The following is a 6628-nucleotide window of genomic DNA, read 5'->3' as shown; positions in this document are numbered from 1 at the left end:
TTCGATTTCGATAATTCAACCATAGAATGTAGTTTCACGTACTTGTGTCTATTTTGTAAATCATTTATAAAACCTGCATGTATTCTCATCCCAAAAATATTAGATTTTAAAAGTGGGACTATAACTCACTTTCACAGATTTTTACTTCGTCGGGAAGTAAGACTTGGCCACTGGTTGATTCACGAACCTATAACAATATATGCATATATATCAAAGTATGTTCAAAATATATTTACAATACTCTAAATACATTTTGATGTTTTAAGTTTATTAAGTCAGCTGTCCTCGTTAATAACCTACAACTAATTGTCCACAGTTAGATGTACAGAAATAAATCGATAAATATTATCTTGAATCAATCCACGACCCAGTGTATACGTATCTCAGTATTGATCACAACTCAAACTATATATATATTTTGGAATCAACCTCAACCCTGTATAGCTAACTCCAACATTCACATATCGAGTGTCTATGGTTGTTCCGCAATATATATATAGATGGGTCGACATGATAGGTCGAAACATTGTACACGTGTCTATGGTATCTCAAGATTACATAATATACAATATAAGTTGATTAGGTTATGGTTGGAATAGATTTATTACTAACTTTCACGTAGGTAAAATGAGTAGTTTTTATCAATCTTGTTTTACTCGCCATTTCTTCGTTTCTAATCCATTTTGAGTGATTCCAGTGGCCACAGTTTTGTATTAAACTTAAATTTTTGAATCCAAATAGAAAAAGTATAAGTTTATAGTCAGAAATACAAGTTTCAAGTCGTTTTTTAAAGAGGTAGTCATTTCCGTCGAAAGAACGACATCTTGATGACCATTTTGAAAAACATACTTTCACTTTGAGTTTAACCATGATTTTTGGATATAGTTTCATGTTCATAAGAAAAATCATTTTTCCAGAAGTATAGCTTTTAAATCAAAGTTCTTCTTAGCTTTTAATTATCCCAACCAAAACAGCCCCCGGTTTTACTACGACAGCGTATATCCAGTTTTATGGTGTTTATCGTGTTTCCGGGTTTTAAATCATTAAGTTAGCATATCATATAGATATAGAACATGTGTTTAGTTGATTTTAAAAGTCTAGTTAGAAGGATTAACTTTATTTTCGAACAAGTTTAGAATTAACTAAACTATGTTCTAGTGATTACAAGTTTATAACGTTGAATAAGACAGCTTTTTATGTATGAATCGAATGATGTTATGAACATCATTACTACCTCAAGTTCATTGGATAAATCTACTAGAAATGAGAAAAATGGATCTAGCTTCAAAGGATCCTTGGATGGCTTGAAAGTTCTTGAAGCAGAATCATGACACGAAAACAATTTCAAGTAAGATTTCCACTCGAAATAAGATTGTTATAGTTATAGAAATTGAATTAAAGTTTGAATATGATTATTACCTTGTATTAGAAATATAACCTACTGTAAGTAACAAAGGTTTCTTGATCTTGGATGATTACTTGGAATGGATTTAGAAAACTTGGAAGTAAACTTGCAATCTTGGAAGTATTCTTGATTTTATGAAACTAGAACTTTTGGAATTTATGAAGAACACTTAGAACTTGAAGATAGAACTTGAGAGAGATCAATTAGATGAAGAAAATTGAAGAATTAAAGTGTTTGTAGGTGTTTTTGGTCGTTGGTGTATGGATTAGATATAAAGGATATGTAATTTTGTTTTCATGTAAATAAGTCATGAATGATTACTCATATTTTTGTAATTTTATGAGATATTTCATGCTAGTTGCCAAATGATAGTTCCCACATGTGTTAGGTGACTCACATGGGCTTCTAAGAGCTGATCATTGGAGTGTATATACCAATAGTACATACATCTAAAAGCTGTGTATTGTACGAGTACGAATACGGGTGCATACGAGTAGATTTGTTGATGAAACTGAACGAGGATGTAATTGTAATTATTTTTGTTAAGTAGAAGTATTTTGATAAGTGTCTTGAAGTCTTTCAAAAGTGTATGAATACATATTAAAACACTACATGTAAATGTTGTTACATGTAAATGTTGTTTTGAAACCTTTAGGTTAACGATCTTGTTAAATGTTGTTAACCCATTGTTTATTATATCAAATGAGATGTTAAATTGTTATATTATCATGATATTATGATATATAATATATCTTAGTATGATATATATACAGTTAAATGTCGTTACAACGATAATCGTTACATATATGTCTCGTTTCGAAATCATTAAGTTAGTAGTCTTATTTTTACATATGTAGTTCATTGTTAATACAATTAATGATACATTTACTTATCATTTATCATAATTAACTAATTGTATCAATATCTTAATATAATTCATATGTACCTAGTAAGATGTTATAACGATAATCGTTATATATATCGTTTTCGAGTTTCTTAATTTAATAGTCTCATTTTTATGTATATAACTCATTGTTAAAATACCTAATGAGATACATACTTATAATAAAATCATGTTAACTATATATATAACCATATATATGTCATCGTATAGTTTTTACAAGTTTTAACGTTCGTGAATCACTGGTCAACTTGGGTGGTCATTTGTCTATATGAAACCTATTCCAATTAATCAAGTCTTAATAAGTTTAATTGCTTAACATGTTGGAAACACTTAATCATGTAAATATCAATTTCATTTAATATATATAAACATGGAAAAGTTCGGGTCACTAAAGTACCTACCCGTTAAATAAATTTCGTCCCGAAATTTTAAGCTGTTGAAAGTGTTGACGAATCTTCTAGAAATAGATGCGGGTATTTCTTCTTCATCTGATCTTCACGCTCCCAGGTGAACTCGAGTCCTCTACGAGCATTCCATTGAACCTTAACAATCGGTATCTTGTTTTGTTTAAGTCTCTTAACCTCACGATCCATTATTTCGACGGGTTCTTCAATGAATTGAAGTTTTTCATTGATTTGGATTTCGTCCAACGGAATAGTGAGATCTTCTTTAGCAAAACCTTTCTTCAAATTTGACACGTGGAAAGTGTTATGTACAGCCGCGAGTTGTTGAGGTAGCTCCAATTGGTAAGCTACTGGTCCGACACGATCTATAATCTTGAATGGTCCAATGTACCTTGGATTTAGTTTCCCCCGTTTACCAAATCGAACAACGCCTTTCCAAGGTGAAACCTTAAGCATGAACATTTCTCCAATTTCAAACTATATATCTTTTCTTTTACTGTCCGCGTAGCTCTTTTGTCGACTCTGGGCGGTTTTCAATCTTTGTTGAATTTGAATGATTTTCTCGGTAGTTTCTTGTATTATCTCCGGACCCGTAATCTGTCTATCCCCCACTTCATTCCAACAAATCGGAGACCTGCACTTTCTACCATAAAGTGCCTCAAACGGCGCTATCTCAATACTAGAATGATAACTGTTGTTGTAGGAAAATTCTGCTAACGGTAGGTGTCGATCCCAACTGTTTTCGAAATTAATAACACATGCTCGTAGCATGTCTTTAAGCGTTTGTATCATCCTTTTGCTCTGCCCATCAGTTTGTGGATGATAGGCAGTACTCATGTCTAGACGAGTTCCTAATGCTTGCTGTAATGTCTGCCAGAATCTTGAAATAAATCTGCCATCCCTATCAGAGATAATAGAGATTGGTATTCCATGTCTGGAGACGACTTCCTTCAAATACAGTCGTGCTAACTTCTCCATCTTGTCATCTTCTCTTATTGGCAGGAAGTGTGCTAATTTGGTGAGACGATCAACTATTACCCAAATGGTATCAAAACCACTTGCAGTCCTTGGCAATTTAGTGATGAAATCCATGGTAATGTTTTCCCATTTCCATTCCAAGATTTCGGGTTGTTGAAGTAGACCTGATGGTTTCTGATGCCCAGCTTTGACCTTAGAACACGTCAAACATTCTCCTACGTATTTAGCAACATCGACTTTCATACCTGATATCGCATATTTTATACGCATTTTCCTTAGCGATATCGGGTACATTTTGGTCCTTTTGGATACGATTTGGAATTATTTCGGTGAAAGTTGTGAAAAGTTTGAGTTCCAAGACCAAGGAGGTTAATTTTGAAGTTATTTGATGGTTTTAGGTGATTTTCGATGTAAATGAGTGAAAGGGTTTGGTCCGCTTCGAGTTTTGATGTTTGTATTAAGTTTTTCAGCTCATTTCAGCAAAAATGACATGGAGCGCCGCTCCAAAACATGGCGCGCCGCGCCATTCCACATAAAATACAGTTCGAGTGTTTTTAAAAGGCAGATTTCAGCTCACCAGTTAAATGGCGCGCCGCACGAGGAAATGGCGCACCGCGCGAGTAAGAGCGCGCCGCACAGGTTCTTAACCGGGTTCAGAATTGCACCTATTTAAAGCCCGAAAATTACCCTAATTTATCATTATCGTATCCAGATGAATTCCAGCAGTTTTTTGACGAACTTAGGTGATTTTTGGGGATTTCCAAGGTCATTCTAAGGTATCAATCATTCCGGAAACAAGTCTCGATTCGTTTATCTTTCAAGATTCAATAATTGATTAGGTTAATCTCTTGTCATAAACAATGAATTTCTCTGTTACTTTATTTGTGATTTTTATTGTTGCCATGATTATTGGCTAAGTTCTTTAATGTTTGTCTAGATTTAATAACCTATGTATTGGATGCTACTTATCAGTTGTTTGATTAATTTATGATGATTTGATGTTTGAATTAAAGAACCATTCTTATTGAAGCTAGAATCTTCGATTCAATTGGTTGTGTACTTGTTTGATAGGACGAGAGTTCATTAATTTAGTGCATTAATTTACAATTGGTTTGTCTTAATTGATTGTTTGCTTACTCGGAGACGAGAGTAAATTGAATTCAAAAGGCTAGACGAAATAGGGGTGAATTATGCGCAACGAGAGTTGGTGTGATTGTGATTTGAGTCTTCATCTCAGTTGAACTGTTTAGTCACAATTAGGAGGTCTTAGGCTACGGGGAATTCCGTGTCGTGTAATCTTAATTGAAGTGTTTGCGCTGGGGAATTCCAGGTGAACCGAGTAGATAATTCACATAAGTTAGATAATAACTGGGGCTTAATCTAAATGCATCCAATACTAGGTGAAAAAGGTCTAGACAAGCATTCGTTTTTTTTTAATTGTTTACAACTATCTTATTTTACTCGTTTGTTTGCTTTAAAGCTTAAAACTGAAAACACCAAAAATATTGTTCAATCTTGTTATTAATTAAAGCTATCTTTGATTTTGGCTAATCGTTAAATAGCCAACCAAACAAATTATCTCGTAATTCAATTTTCTAGATTTAACTTAGTTTAATTCATTAGTTACAATCTTAATTTTCACGTCTAAACTGTCCTTGGAACGATCTTGGATTTACCAACTTTATACTATTGCACGATCGGGTACACTGCCCGTTAGTGTGTAGTAAATCTTTAAACCATTTTTTCCCATTATAAATAATAGACGCGATTTCACACACCAAGTTTTTGGCGCCGCTGTCGGGGACAATTGTGTCGAAAATTAAGTTTGTTTCTAATTGTTCTTAGTTTAGTTTAGTTATAGTTTATTATTTCTTTTTGTTATTCTCTAGTTGAATCGGTGCGTTTAATCAGTTGTTAGTTGTGATTTCGCAGGTAACAGGTAGTGCATGCCACATACGCGTTCTTCTAATTCTCTGATTCTTCAACCATTTGCAGAACCCGAAAGAGAGTTATTCAGAGCGTTAAGTCACGAACAACAGTCCACAGTGGATTCATCTTTTTCTTCAAGTGCTAATATAATTAAATTGGGAAGTAGTTCTGAGACTGTGGTGCCCGATACACCACCTGAAATCAGAGAAGAAGAAGAATCTTACATCTCCTTAGATCTTTCCGAGACTGAAGATATGGCGGACCAAGAACAACCACCTCGTCCTCAGAATATGGCACAAAAGTTGAAGGCCACACGAGGGGGCCAAGGCAATTCAATTACTCAACCGAACATCACTCAGCCTTTTCAAATTACAAGGCCGATCCTGAATTTGATTTCTTCTGATTGCCGATTTTATGGTAAGGATACTGAGGATGCTAACGAGCATCTTCGTAATTTTAATGATGTTTGCAATTTGTTTAAGTTGCATGAGGTTGCCGATACTTCAGTCAAGACAAGGCTTTTTCCTTGGACTCTTAAGGGAGAAGCCAAGAGATGGTTAGATAAGCAACCAGAGGGCACGATTACCTCTTGGGAGACTTTGGAGGATAAGTTTTTATCGAAGTTTTTCTCTGCGTCTCGAGCTGCTAGACTTCAAGCAGAAATTTCTCAATTCAGACAAAAGAGCAGTGAGACATTGTTTGATGCTTGAGACCGTTTTGCTACTTTGTTACACTCATGCCCGCAACATGGGTTGAATGATTTACAGAAGGTCCAGATTTTCTACAAAGGTTGTGATATCCCTACTCGTCAGACTATTGATCAAACCGCAGGTGGTACGTTAATGGATAAGACCGAAGAAGAGGCGCTAGAGATCATTGAAAAGCAAGCTGCTTACTCTCATGAGTGGCATCAGGATCATGAGTCTTTCCATTCAGCTTCAGTTAAGAGAATAGAGACTACAGGTACAGGTGCTTATGATGATTTTGGGTCGATAAGTGCTAAGTTGG

The 6628-nt window shown here is 34.6% G+C and overlaps 1 non-coding gene across 1 annotated transcript; it reads right to left on the bottom strand.

Annotated features, from left to right (window-relative positions):
- Positions 1-6267: 6267 nt before the first annotated feature.
- On the bottom strand, positions 6268-6374 carry LOC139869455 (small nucleolar RNA R71). The gene has a single exon (XR_011766064.1). It is a non-coding gene; the product is annotated as a small nucleolar RNA R71 (small nucleolar RNA).
- Between the last annotated feature and the right edge of the window lie 254 nt (positions 6375-6628).

Source organism: Rutidosis leptorrhynchoides, chromosome 9, assembly GCF_046630445.1.
Source record: "Rutidosis leptorrhynchoides isolate AG116_Rl617_1_P2 chromosome 9, CSIRO_AGI_Rlap_v1, whole genome shotgun sequence".
In the NCBI taxonomy this organism is placed as follows: Eukaryota; Viridiplantae; Streptophyta; class Magnoliopsida; order Asterales; family Asteraceae; genus Rutidosis; species Rutidosis leptorrhynchoides.
The sequence above is the reverse complement of the archived record's forward strand: the minus strand, read 5'-3'. Positions and strand labels throughout refer to the sequence as shown.